Here is a 15,208-nt window from a genome sequence, read left to right on the forward strand (position 1 = left end):
GACTCGACCCCCGCAACCTCAACTAGGTGAGTACAACTAGGTGAGTACAACTAGGTGAGTACACACACACACACACACACACACACACACACACACACACACACACACACAAAGAAGGCCGCAGACGGAGTACAGTCTAGGGGGTCAGAGACTACAAACCTCACTCAAGGAAAAAGATCTTGGGGTGAGTATAACACCAGGCACATCTCCTGAAGCGCACATCAACCAAATAACTGCTGCAGCATATGGGCGCCTAGCAAACCTCAGAACAGCATTCCGACATCTTAATAAGGAATCGTTCAGGACCCTGTACACCGTATACGTTAGGCCCATATTGGAGTATGCGGCACCAGTTTGGAACCCACACCTAGCCAAGCACGTAAAGAAACTAGAGAAAGTGCAAAGGTTTGCAACAAGACTAGTCCCAGAGCTAAGAGGTATGTCCTACGAGGAGAGGTTAAGGGAAATCAACCTGACGACACTGGAGGACAGGAGAGATAGGGGGGACATGATAACGACATACAAAATACTGAGAGGAATTGACAAGGTGGACAAAGACAGGATGTTCCAGAGATTGGACACAGTAACAAGGGGACACAGTTGGAAGCTGAAGACACAGATGAATCACAGGGATGTTAGGAAGTATTTCTTCAGCCACAGAGTAGTCAGTAAGTGGAATAGTTTGGGAAGCGATGTAGTGGAGGCAGGATCCATACATAGCTTTAAGCAGAGGTATGATAAAGCTCACGGCTCAGGGAGAGTGACCTAGTAGCGATCAGTGAAGAGGCGGGGCCAGGAGCTCGGACTCGACCCCCGCAACCTCAACTAGGTGAGTACAACTAGGTGAGTACACACACACACACACACACTCAGGGGGGACATGATAACAGCATATAAAATACTGAGAGGAATCGACACGGTGGACAAGTACGGGATGTTTCAGAGATGGAACACAGCAACAAGGGATCACAATTGGAAGTTGAAGACTCAGATGAGTCACAGGGATGCTGGGAAGTATTTCTTCAGCCACGGAGTTATCAGGGAGTGGAATAGTCTGGAAAGGGAGGTGGTGGTGGCAGGAGCCATACATAACTTTAAGAAGAGGTATGATAAAGCTGATAGAGCAGGTAGAGAGTGACCTAGTAGCAATCAGTGGCGAGGCGGGGCCAGGAGCTATAAATCGACCCCTGAAACCTCAATTAGGTGAGCACACACACACACCACACCAAGTGCAAAGTCATGAAGATTGGGGAAGGGCAAAGAAGACTGCGGACGGAGTACAGTCTAGGGGGCCAAAGACTACAAACCTCACTCACGGAAAAAGATCTTGGGGTGAGTATAACACCAGGCACATCTCCTGAGGCGCACATCAACCAAATAACTGCTGCAGCATATGGGCGCCTAGCAAACCTAGGAACAGCATTCCGACATCTTAATAAGGAATCGTTCAGGACCCTGTACACAGTGTACGTTAGGCCCATATTGGAGTATGCAGCACTAGTTAGGAACCCACACCTAGCCAAGCACGTAAGGAAACTAGAGAAAGTGCAGAGGTTTGCAACAAGACTAGTCCTGGAGCTAAGGGGCATGTCCTACGAAGAGAGGTTAAGGGAAATCGACGTGACGACACTGAAAGACAGGAGAGATAGGGGGGATATGATAACGACATATAAAATACTGAGAGGAATCGACAAGGTGGACAGAGATAGGATGTTAGAAGTTGAAGACTCAGATGAATCACAGGGATGTTAGGAAGTATTTCTTCAGTCACACAGTTGTCAGGAAGTGGAATAGTCTGGGAAATGATGTAGTGGAGGCAGGATCTATACATAGCTTTAAGAAGAGATATGATAAAGCTCATGGAGCAGGGAGAGTGTGAATTAGTATTAACCAGTGAAGAGGCGGGGCCAGGAGCTATGACTCGACCTCTGCAACCATATATAGGTGAGTACATATAGGTGAGTACACACATACACATGACTCTCATCAAAGAATCATTCACGACTCACATCCGGTAGACTTCGAGTAATTGCATTATTCAAAATCATTATCAGTTACTCTCCCAGAACTTTAATTACAGTTTCTTAATCAGAAAAAATAACGACTTACAATTACTTGATATTTTATTATTTTCTTTCTTCAGTTTTTTCAAATTTCGCCGATGTTGAAATCTTTGTTAAATATTGGAAATAATAAAACATTTTATTTTATATTTTGTATCTAAATGTATCTGGTTGAACAATGTACAAAATACCATTAATTACATTCTGTCAGAATCAAACAGATGGAGACTAAGTTATAATATCTGTTACACTAAATCAGCCAGAGATCCAGCTAGATTATAAATAACTCAGGTTCATTTCTCATAATGTGCTCGCATGTGTTACGGTGTTATATCTAAGACAATACTTAATATTTTTTTTTAATTTACTGCAATTTAAACAAGAAAACTGCACCTACAAGCTGAACAACAATAGAAGAATTGTTGCAGTGAATTGGTGCAGAAAGTTGCAAATGAGTTATTTCACGTGTTAGACAATGAAAATAATATTGACTTTATTGGTCATAACTTACATAAGTTACATTCATTTTCACTTATTGCAGTTCGTTAAGAGACTGACCCAAATGATTTACACTTGACATTGCCAACTTAAATGACGTATCTGTAGAAGACATATACCGACCCTCTGCCTCACATACACAAATCCTCCTGCACTAAGCCTCAAATCTGCTGTAAATGCTCATCCTCCGAGCATTATTGGACGAAATGCTCCCTTCCACAAAATTGTCCAAACTGCCAACAATCTCACTCTGCCACCTCCTACCAGTGCCCTAAACGTAAAGAATACACTCTTTACGTACTAAAACAATTAATTCTCCTAACCCCTTCTCTTCTCAACCCCAACCCTCTCTAACTACTGTTCACTTTCCACCACTATCCTCAACAACCACTTCACCAACAAACACAACACACTACCCTCTAAACACTACACACACACACACACACACACACACACACACACCCTTCTACCCCAGCTCCCACATCTCCCTCTTACGCTAATATCCTTGGTAGCCTCTCCACACCTGAGCCCTCACCTACTATTTCTCACAACACAGCTTGTTTAATCACTACGATAGTTCAAACCTCTATTATGCCAGTTTTACTAAGCTACTCAATGACCTCGTCTCTGCCCATGATCTACCCACTCTTAACTTTCTCCACAACTTCACTCTCCCTCCTCCTCTTCCTGATAATGATCCTATTATATCTCCTTCTCTCATTGAATCTGCTGCTTCTTCCTTGGTCACTTTTGCCCAAAAAGACCCTCCTATAACTGCTACATCTACACCAGCCCACACTGAACCCTCTTCTTCCTCTTCAACCACACCTGCTCACACTGAACCTATATCCACACCAGCCCCTACCGAACCACCTAACTCTACCTTTTCTACTTTTGTTGGGCTCACAACAACCTGTCTCATCCCTTTCTACACGCTATTCCACTAGAAGCAGATACAACAGCCCTAATAAGCACACACACACAATGAGAAATCTGTTAAACCCCAGAAATCCTCTGGTTCCCCTTCTTCAGACACACAACAGACACAGATTAGATAATTTATGCACAAAACAAATTACTGCAGATGGTACACTCCAGATTGGTCAAAACAGGACTTGGTAAGCCACTTTCACCCTGCTCCCACCACAGCATACAACATGGCCCTTAAGGTCACACAATTTAATATACTCAGCTACAGCATAAACAAACACATCCTGGCTGAATTCTTTGAGATCGAACGCTCAGATGTGCTGCTACTAAACAGCACATGTGTGCGCAACGCTCAATCAATCAGGCAGTGGGGCTACCCTACTCGCCAGTTTGGTGCTGAGTCCTATAATGGCATTACCACTATTGTAAACAACACTATACGGCATGAATTTCTAAACATTCCTTTCGCCTATCCTCACAGCATGGTTATAAACTTTTCACCCTTCACGGACCTATTATTATTTACACTACCTATGCACGGCCAAATTCCAACATAAACATTCCTGATGTAACACTTCTCTTTAACCACACCAGCATACCTGTTCATCTTCTTGCTGATCTAAATGCTAAACACACATCCTTCCATGACATCTACGCTAACCTACATGGCAGACAGTTACACCAACTAGTCACACAAAAACACCTTATACACCCTCGCCCACACTTCAATACCTTTTTTAGCTCCAAATTATTGTTTTAAGTTCAGTGTAATTTATCATTAGGAAAAAATTGCCCGAAGAATTACATAGGGAATCAGAGCACAGTGTACCAGCAGGAACACAGTGTTATACCACACTCTTTCTCATCGTGGTGTCTCTTCTCATGAGAGTTTCACTCTTATGTACTGCTTAGCGGTCCAATCAGGGCAGTGGAGGGGCGTAATGAGTGACTGGTATTGATGAAAGGTAATTAAGAAGGGGTACTTATTAGGAGGTAATATTATGAGGTAGATAATGGTGAGGGAAGGGGTTTTGGGGAGGTGAATGGAGGGGGGTGGGGAGGGGGAGGGTTGTTGTAATATCAAACCACCAGCAACACAAGGATGTCTCCCACAATACTACCCAGGGATTTACAAAATTAAGAGGGTTCAAGAGCTGTAGCTCACCGCCCACACAATGATCCAGTTAAATATATATATACACACACACACAGTGTGTGTGTATGTGTGTGTGTCATAGAAGTCACAGGACCACTACAACCATAAATATGTGAGTACACACATCTAGACAGGAAAAACTCATACATTACAACCAGCATGGCTTAAGGGAAGGAAATCTTGCGTTACAAACCCACTGGAGTTCCACGACAAGGTAACAGAGTAAGACAGGAGAGAGAGAGATGGGCAGACTGCATCTTCTGCATCTACAGGACTTTGTACACCGTGTACGTCAGGCCCATATTGGAGTACGCATCACTAGTTTGGAACCCACATAGTAAGTAAGTAAGTAAGTTTATTCAGGTATACACAAATACAGTTACATAGAATTATCATACATAGCAGCATATGTGTAGAGAACCTAGGATAACCCAAAAAAGCACGTCAAGAAATTAGAGAAAGTACAAAGGTTTGCAACGAGACTAGCCCCGGAGCAAAGGGGGTATGTCCTATGAGGAGAGGTTAAGGGAGCTCGATCTGATGACACTGGAGGACCGAAGAGATAGGGGGATATGATAACGACATATAAAATACTAAGAGGAATCGACAAGGTGGACAGAGACAGGGTGTTCCAGAGATGGGACACAGCAACAAGGGGTCACAATTGGAAGTTAAAGACTCAGATGAGTCACAGGGATGTTAGGAAGCATTTCCTCAGTCATAAAGTTGTTAGAAAGTATAAAAATCTGGAAAGTGATGTAGTGGAGGCAGGATCCATACTCAGCTTCAAGAAAATGTATGATAAAGCTTATGGAGCAGGGACAGAGTGGACCTAGTAGTGACCAGTAAAGAGGAGGGGCCAGGAGCTATGAAATGACCCCTGCAACTACAATTTGTTGAGTACGCACACACACACACACACACACACGAGTGAGTCACTCCAGAATGGACACAGATCTTCACCGAGAGATTAAACTGCCAATCTTAATTTCCTGCCTTGTATCTGGGCAGGAATAATGGTGAAGCTTTAATGACGATCACCTGAAGCTTAGGCACCTGCAGTTAAGCTTAGGCACGTGAAGCACACTTTAGGCACCTGAAGCGCAGCTTATACACCTGAAGTACAGCTTATGCACCTGCAGCACAGCTTAGGCACCTACAGCACAGTTTAGGCACCTGCAGCACAGCTTGGGCACCTGCAACACAGCTTAGGTACCTGAAGCACATCTTATGCACCTGCAGCACAGCTTAGACACCTGCAGTAGAGCTTAGGCACGTGCAGCACACCTTCGGCATCTGACGCACAGCTTAGGCACCTGAAGTACAGCTTAGGCACCTGCAGCACAGCTTAGGCACCTGCAACACAGCTTAGGCACCTGAAGCACAGCTTATGCACCTGCAGCACAGCTTAGGCACTTGCAGTACATCTCATCTCTACTGTAAGAACCACCACTCCCAACAACAACTGCATTAATGTAGCAAATAAAATTATCAACTCATCTTCACATACGTATCCAGTTAGTTGATTGATTAACCTGGATAGATAGATAGATAGATAGATAGATAGATAGATAGATAGATAGATAGATTGCGATTGCTTGACAGAGTAGAGAACAGAGCAAGACGTCCCATCTCTCGCCTGGACCAATCCTGGATAGATCTGTAATTTCAGCAGAGCCTTCAACACAGGAGGGATGTGGGTGGCCTTACTGTTATGTACAAGGCCAATATTGTCAAAGTACAACACTTGGATCCACTTCGAGGAGAGCGTGAAACAGGCTTTTATGCCACAAGACGGGCAGAAAGCAGCAACTTCACTCTGGTTGTACCCTTCTCCAGAACATCACTCCATCTGAGATCATATATACCCAGGATGACTCGAGTATGGAACACATTCGTACAGCATAATGATGTCAACGAGAAAAAGTCAGTTGATCAAATGAAAATGCTGGCCCACAGATGGCTCCAACTTCATCCTGTTCCCTACTTGTATGTCTCATAATAAAAATGCTTTCAAATGAGCTGATGTAGGTAACAGCTCTTAGCTTGCCAGTAAAGTTAGGAATCCTTAACCTGTAAATAGCTTGTCAATAAAGCTAGGGATCCTTAACCTTGTCAAACCCTGTGTAAAAAAAAGAGAGAGAAAGAAAGAGAGAGAGAGAGAGAGAGAGAGAGAGAGAGAGAGAGAGAGAGAGAGAGAGAGAGAGAGAGAGAGAGAGAGAGAGAGAGAGAGAGAGAGAGAGAGAGAGAAGACCAAAAATAGTATATTCGTGAAGTACTAAATACCTGTTTTTTCAGCTGTCTTTCTCCACCGTCTCAAGTCTGTCTTTCTCATTATGTAATTTAGAGAACCAGGAGAGCATATTGAAGTTTGTGAGTATTGGTGATCTTGACAATTCCCAGGAAAAAGTTATCGTCCTCACTAATAATAAGTTGGCAATAACATTTCCAGTGCCTTCTCTTAAGTGCAGTCTTAGAGTAGCACTAATACCAGCACTACCATTAGGGTGTAAACCAGCAAGAAATCCACAATTTTTTTGTAGAAATTAAAGCTCGAGTTTATGCAATACCGTGCAAAGCATGTGAGAAAATATATGTAGGAGAAACTGCTAAAGACATATACACATCAGTGAACGTTAATATATCTCTGTTGCTCATTCTAAGCCTATATATACCCTTTGTGTCCATGTATTGTTTGTAACTGCTTGACAAAGCTCCTGGAGAGCGCACTGTTTCTACAATAAAATGTCACATTAGTTGCAGTTGTATCCTTTTATCTAACAGATTTTTAAGGACATAATTAGCCGGGTGACTCAAGTTGGATTTAACCACGGCAGCTTTAAGAGTGGGTGCTAAAGAGGAGTCCCTTTGTTGCTCTTCTCATAAGTACAGTCCGTCAGGCATGGAAGCAATCCTGCGACCACGAAACAGGAAGGCTTGATCGAGACTTCACTAGACTTATGAGGCTCTGGCCAGTTTGTCTCGTAAAATAAATTGTCTAGCCCTAGATTGCAGTCGTCCAATGTAAGTTCAATATTCTCTTCAGACTTTCCTTCGGACATTCTTTGAGTTATGGCCAACATCGGAGAAGAGGCTTCTGTAGCTACAGTGGGATCAGGAAAGCATCTAAAATTTAGAACATTGTTGCAAAGCAACAATAAATCATCTTTCATCGGGAATCCCCCAGACACAACCACAGTTAAATACCCAGTGTAATATTGGTTTTCAATGAATATTCTGCGCAGAGGAACAGAAAATAAAGCTTTCCTATAGGCTTTTGTGAGCACTGAAGAGTTTAAGGTCTCAGAAATTGGAAGTACTCCCTCTCGTAAGAGGGAGCTACAACCCCCGGTATCCCTGAAGGTGGATACTTTAATGGGACATTCTTGCTCCTTAGGGGAGATCTAACTATTTCTATAAAAGGGTGCCATACAGGCATCGATTTCCCGCTGATTCATTTCAACGGGAAGCATAATTATTTTCCCTACCAGAGTGAGCTACTCAAGTCCCAATATGACTCAGTTTTTAGCAAGCCGCTAACCAGACTGAGAGTCGAAGATCAAAATGAATTTTTTATGAGAGAGCCACAAAATTTGGTTAACACAAGCCTATCCGATGTTATCCTGACGCCAAATGACTTCGAACAGGCGATAAATGACATGCCCATGCACTCTGCCCCAGGGCCAGACTCATGGAACTCCGTGTTCATCAAGAACTGCAAGAAGCCCCTATCACGAGCCTTTTCCATCTTATGGAGAGGGAGCATGGACACGGGGTCGTCCCACAGTTACTAAAAACAACAGACATAGCCCCACTCCACAAAGGGGGCAGTAAAGCAACAGCAAAGAACTACAGACCGATAGCACTAACATCCCATATCATAAAAATCTTTGAAAGGGTCCTAAGAAGCAAGATCATCACCCATCTAGAAACCCATCAGTTACACAACCCGGGGCAACATGGGTTTAGAACAGGTCGCTCCTGTCTGTCTCAACTATTGGATCACTACGACAAGGTCCTAAATGCACTAGAAGACAAAAAGAATGCAGATGTAATATATTCTGACTTTGCAAAAGCCTTCGACAAGTGTGAACATGGCGTAATAGCGCACAAAATGCGTGCTAAAGGAATAACAGGAAAAGTCGGTCGATGGATCTATAATTTCCTCACTAACAGAACACAGAGAGTAGTCGTCAACAGAGTAAAGTCCGAGGCAGCTACGGTGAAAAGCTCTGTTCCACAAGGCACAGTACTCGCTCCCATCTTGTTCCTCATCCTCATATCCGACATAGACAAGGATGTCAGCCACAGCACCGTGTCTTCCTTTGCAGATGACACCCGAATCTGCATGACAGTGTCTTCCATTGCAGACACTGCAAGGCTCCAGGCGGACATCAACCAAATCTTTCAGTGGGCTGCAGAAAACAATATGAAGTTCAACGATGAGAAATTTCAATTACTCAGATATGGTAAACATGAGGAAATTAAATCTTCATCAGAGTACAAAACAAATTCTGGCCACAAAATAGAGCGAAACACCAACGTCAAAGACCTGGGAGTGATCATGTCGGAGGATCTCACCTTCAAGGACCATAACATTGTATCAATCGCATCTGCTAGAAAAATGACAGGATGGATAATGAGAACCTTCAAAACTAGGGAGGCCAAGCCCATGATGACACTCTTCAGGTCACTTGTTTTATCTAGGCTGGAATATTGCTGCACACTAACAGCACCTTTCAAGGCAGGTGAAATTGCTGACCTAGAAAATGTACAGAGAACCTTCACGGCGCGCATAACGGAGATAAAACACCTCAATTACTGGGAGCGCTTGAGGTTCCTAAACCTGTATTCCCTGGAACGCAGGCGGAAGAGATACATGATTATATACACCTGGAAAATCCTAGAGGGATTAGTACCGAACTTGCACACGAAAATCACTCACTACGAAAGCAAAAGACTTGGCAGACGATGAAACATCCCCCCAATGAAAAGCAGGGGTGTCACTAGCACGTTAAGAGACCATACAATAAGTGTCAGGGGCCCGAGACTGTTCAACTGCCTCCCAGCATACATAAGGGGGATTACCAACAGACCCCTGGCAGTCTTCAAGCTGGCACTGGACTAGCACCAAAAGTCGGTTCCTGACCAGCCGGGCTGTGGCTCGTACGTTGGTTTGCGTGCAGCCAGCAGCAACAGCCTGGTTGATCAGGCTCTGATCCACCAGGAGGCCTGGTCACAGACCGGGCCGCGGGGGCGTTGACCCCCGGAACTCTCTCCAGGTAAACTCCAGGTTGTGGTCTAGTTGACTTACCACTAGCAGCAGATTTACTTAGCTTGGAGGAAGGAGTAACCGAGGAACCGTTGGCACAGTATATCACAGATGTAAACATTGACCATTCACTAGAAACCCAACCAACACTCCCCCATCCCAAACCCATTTTCACGGAATGCAAGAAGGCCTTCGACACAGTTCCTCACAAGAGATTAAGATAAGATAAGATAAGATAAGATTTCTTTCGGATTTTTAACCCCGGAGGGTTAGCCACCCAGGATAACCCAAGAAAGTCAGTGCGTCATCGAGGACTGTCTAACTTATTTCCATTGGGGTCCTTAATTTTGTCCCCCAGGATGCGACCCACACCAGTCGACTAACACCCAGGTACCTATTTGCTGCTAGGTGAACAGGACAATAGGTGTAAGGAAACGTGTCGGAATTTCCACCCGCCGGGAATCGAACCCGGGCCCTCCGTGTGTGAAGCGGGAGTTTTAGCCACCAGACCACCGGGTCAGAAGCTAGAGGAACAGGCACGTATAACAGGAAGGGGACTGCAATGGATCAGAGAATACCTAACAGAGAAGCAACAGTGAGTCATGGTCCGTGATGAGGTATCACAGTGGGCGCCGGTGGCAAGCGGGGTCCCACAGGGGTCAATCCTGGGACCAGTGCTATTCTTGGCATATGTGAACGACATGACGGAAGGAATAGACTCAGAAGTGTCCCTGTTTGCAGATGACGTGAAGTTAATGAGGAGAATTAAATCAGACGCGGACCAGACAGGTCTAAAAAGAGACCTGGACAGGCTGGATGCGTGGTCCAGAAAAATGGCTCCTAGAATTTAACCTCGCCAAATGCAAAGTCATGAAGATCGGAGGAGGGCAAAGAAGACCGCAGACAGAGTATAGGTAGGAGGCCAAAGGCTGCAAACCTCACTCAAGGAGAAAGACCTAGGAGTGAGTATGATACCGAGTACATCGCCAGAAGCACACATTAACCAGATAACTGCTGCGGCATATGGACGCTTGGCAAACCTGAGAATAGCGTTCCGGTACCTCAGTAAGGAATCGTTCAAGAATTTATACACTGTACGTCAGGCCCATACTGGAGTACGCAGCACCAGTTTGGAACCCACACCTGGTCAAACACGTCAAGAAATTAGAGAAAGTGCAAAGGTTTGCAACAAGGCTAGTTCCAGAGCTAAGGGGAATGTCCTATGAAGAGAGGTTAAGGGAAATCTGTCTGACAACACTGGAGGACAGGAGGGTCAGGGGAGATATGATAACGACATACAAAATACTGCGTGGAATAGACAAGGTGGACAGAGACAGGATGTTCCAGAGATGGGACACAGAAACAAGGGGTCACAGTTGGAAGCTGAAGACTCAGATGAGTCAAAGGGATGTTAGGAAATATTTCTTCAGTCATAGAGTAGTTAGGAAGTGGAATAGTCTGGCAAGCGATGTAGTGGAGGCAGGAACTATACATAGTTTTAAGACGAGGTATGATAAAGCTCATGGAGCAGGGGGAGAGAGGACCTAGTAGCGGTCGGTGAAGAGGCGGGGCCAGGAGCTGAGTCTCGACCCCTGCAACCACAATTAGGTGAGTACAAGTGGCCTTGATGTGACCAGGCTTACGGCAGTAGTAACAGGTGATGAGTTCGGGAATCTTGTCTCTTGCTTCTTGCTGGTTTTGAGACAGGTGCCGTTTTTCAACTCCAATTTCTCTCTTTGGACGCAATTCAGAGGTCCGTCCACAACGATCTCTGTCCATACTAGGCTACTGGGAAGAAAGGTTAAGAGACAGCTCGAACAATGTGTCTGCAAGTTTAGCCGCCTCCACAGCAGTTCCCACTGAACAGTTTTCTAAAAATACCCAAACCTCTGGTTCAACTGACTCAAGAAGATTGTCTCTTAGGACCAGTTGAACTAGCCCACTGAAATTCGAGACACCAGTGAACTTATACCACCGCAGCCGTTTTTTCTTCATACCTGCAGTATGCAATTATTTTTTTTCCGCCTTTCTGGCAGTTCTGCCAACTTCAAGGAGCCTTCGTTAGACAGTTGAAGAATATTTACGCCAGCTGAAGTCAAATCTATCATCTATCTGTAGATCTTTGCCGGTTTTCTTGGGATCCTTCACTTGTCATTGTGAGGTGTTCTTCCACATCTTCCTCGGCGCAGTGCTCCACAATCACCAGTGTCGTCAGCTCAGTTCAGAATCCGACGAACAGTTAACTTAGCTAGGGTCAAATTTTCGGAGCTCTGTCTGATACTCAAATCAACATATTTTCCACGAGCTACAATGCTTGCACGCTTCCTAGGTATTACACCCGTCATGATTTTTCAGCAATAAGGGGAGAATTTGGCGAAACCACATTCATTCACAGGGCACACTGGATGGAATACCCTTACAGAACAACAGCTGTTGTAACAGCCGGAGATTAAGACATATCAGATAATCACAAAATTTACTGCTGTCCCAATTAATCTGCACACTACAGTACTAGCTGAGGTTGCAGACTTCGAGTAAGACTGGTCGTGACTACTATTGCTTTGAGTGGCTCTCATTTGTACTATTTCCAATCGGTTATATTCTCTTTCTAACATTATACATAGTGTACATAGAGCTGAAGGAATTTACGGGTAAAGAAATCTACCTCTGCTTGTTTGCCTTACCCTTGCTCTGTCTTCCTGAGTACTTTTTGCTTACTGACTTAGTTACAACCGGTGTGGGGTGTGAGGGATGTGGGGTGTGAGTGTATGAGTGTGAGGAATGAGAGGTGTGTGGGATATGAGGGATAAGAAGTGTGTGAAATGAAGGATATGAAGAATGAGGAGTGTACGGAATGAGGGGTGTGTGGGATGAGGGATTTATGGGGTGTGAGGGATGAGGGTGTGTGGGATGAGGGGTGTGTGGGATGAGGGGTGTGTGGGATGAGTGATGTGTGGGGTGAGGGGTGTGTGGGATGAGAGGTGTGTTGGGTAAGTGGGATGGGGTGTGAGGAGTGAGGGGAGGAGTGAGGGAGCGTAGGGAAAGGCAGGTAGTAGTAAGCGTCGAGAGTAAACACACAGGTTGTGAGGTTGTGCTGGCTCGCCCGCCTTACCAAACCAGCTACACCAGCTTGTCTCCCATCACCACCCCCACCACTAAGCCAGCCACACCAGCTTGATTCCCATCACCACCCCCACCACTAAGCCGGCCACGCCAGCTTGATTCCCATCACCACCCCCACCACGAAGCCAGCCACACCAGCTTGATTCCCATCACCACCCCCACAACTAAGCCAGCCACGCCAGCTTGACTCCCATCACCACCCCCACCCCTGAGCCAGCCACGCCAGCTTGACTCCCATTACCACCACCACCACTAAGCCAGCCACGCCAGATTGACTCCCATCACCACCCCCACCACGAAGCCAGCCACACCAGCTTGATTCCCATCACCACCCCCACCAATAAGCCAGCCACGCCAGCTTGACTCCCATCACCACCCCCACCACTGAGCCAGCCACGCCAGCTTGACTCCCATCACCACCACCATCACTAAGCCAGCCACGCCAGCTTGACTCCCATCACCACCCCCACCACTAAGCCAGCCACGCCAGCTTGACTTCCATCACCACCCCCACCACTAAGCTAGCCACGCCAGCTTGACTCACGTCACCACTACCACTAAGCCAGCCACTCCACCCTGGCTTATCACCTAGGCATCTAAGCCTGTGCCTCCAGCATAAGCTGCTATGGTTATTGCGAGTGTGTCGGAGTATCGGGGTGAGGCAAGTTTGTATTAACGGAGACCAAGTGAGCATTCCTGTATACGGCGCCAGCTGATGCATCATTGATGTCCCTCAACCCTGCCGCCTCCCGCCGCCACCGCCGCTACCAACGCCGCCGCCACCGCCACTACCAACACCGCCGCCATCGCTGCTACTAACGTCGCTGCTGTCGCCGCTACCAACGCTGCCACAACCGCCGCTACCAACGCCGCCGCCATCGCTGCTACTAACGTCGCTGCTGTCGCCGCTACTAACGTCGTTGCTGTCGCTGCTACCAACGCCGCCGCCGCCGCCGCCGTAGCTACTATAAAGCTAGACTCTGAGCCACAAGCCTCGTGGGCTACCTTGTTTTATTGTTAATCTTATCAAACGAAAATTCACTACAAATACATCCCTTCCAACAAAAACATATCTTTAAATTTAACTAACTTTTTAGTGTCAAAGTTTTGGACGTAGCAGGATGGTAGGCAGAGTGGTTGGTGCCTGTGGGAGGTGGGGAGTGAGGGAAGTGTCACCCGGCACTTACATGCACACGACGTGAGGCACTTAACTCACCTGACTCACTTACTGCTCCATTCCCCCTCACTCTGGCTGGACGCACGAACCCCTTCCGCTCAGCGGGAGTCACCTCTCTGAAGTGAGTCAGCGGCAAGGTTTGATGATGGTGGTCCCCTCATCGCGCAGGTGTGCAGCCTACCTGTCCGCACGCCCGCACCCACTGACCAGGTACTGTGTGTGTGTGTACTCACCTATTTGTGGTTGCAGGGGTCGATTCATAGCTCCTGGCCCCGCCTCTTCACTGATTGCTACTAGGTCCTCTCTCTCCCTGCTCCATGAGCTTTATCAAACCTCGTCTTAAAACTATGTATGGTTCCCGTCTCCACTACGTCACTTTCTAGGCTATTCCACTGCCTGACTACTCTATGACTGAAGAAATACTTCCTAACATACCTTTGATACATCTGAATCTATGACTGAAGAAATACTTCCTAACATCCCTTTGATACATCTGTAACCTCTTGTTTCTCTGTCCCATCTCTGGAACATCCCGTCTTTGTCCACCTTGTCTATTCCGCGCAGTATTTTATATGTCCTTATCATGTCTTCCCTAACCCTCTTGTCCTCCAGTGTCGTAAGGCCGATTTCCCTTAACCTTTCTTCGTAGGACAATCTCCTTAGCTCTGGGACTAGTCTTGTTGCAAACCTTTGCACTTTCTTTAATTTCTTGACGTGCTTGACCAGGTGTGGATTCCAAACTGGTGCTGCATACTCCAGTATGGGCCTGACGTAAATGGTGTACAGAATCTTGAACGATTTCTTACTGAGGTGTCGGAACGCTATCCTTAGGTTTGCCAGACGCCCGTACGCTGCAGCAGTTATCTGATTGATATGCGCCTCAGATGTGCTTGGTGTTATACTCACCCCCAGATCTTTTTCCTTGAGTGAGGTTTGCAGTTTTTGGCCACCTAAACTATACTGTGTCTGCGGTCTTCTTTGCCCTTCCC

The 15,208-nt window shown here is 46.0% G+C and overlaps 1 protein-coding gene across 1 annotated transcript in view; it reads right to left on the bottom strand.

Annotated features, from left to right (window-relative positions):
- LOC128692116 (dentin sialophosphoprotein-like) overlaps nt 1-14,394 on the bottom strand; it is a 106,002-nt gene extending 91,608 nt beyond the window's left edge. The window contains exon 1 of the mRNA XM_070085060.1: nt 14,259-14,394. The gene's annotated coding sequence lies outside the window, so the exon portion shown is untranslated. The remainder of the gene's footprint in view (nt 1-14,258) is intronic.
- Between the last annotated feature and the right edge of the window lie 814 nt (nt 14,395-15,208).

The sequence above is a fragment of the Cherax quadricarinatus genome, chromosome 15 (assembly GCF_038502225.1).
Source record: "Cherax quadricarinatus isolate ZL_2023a chromosome 15, ASM3850222v1, whole genome shotgun sequence".
Taxonomy (NCBI): domain Eukaryota; kingdom Metazoa; phylum Arthropoda; class Malacostraca; order Decapoda; family Parastacidae; genus Cherax; species Cherax quadricarinatus.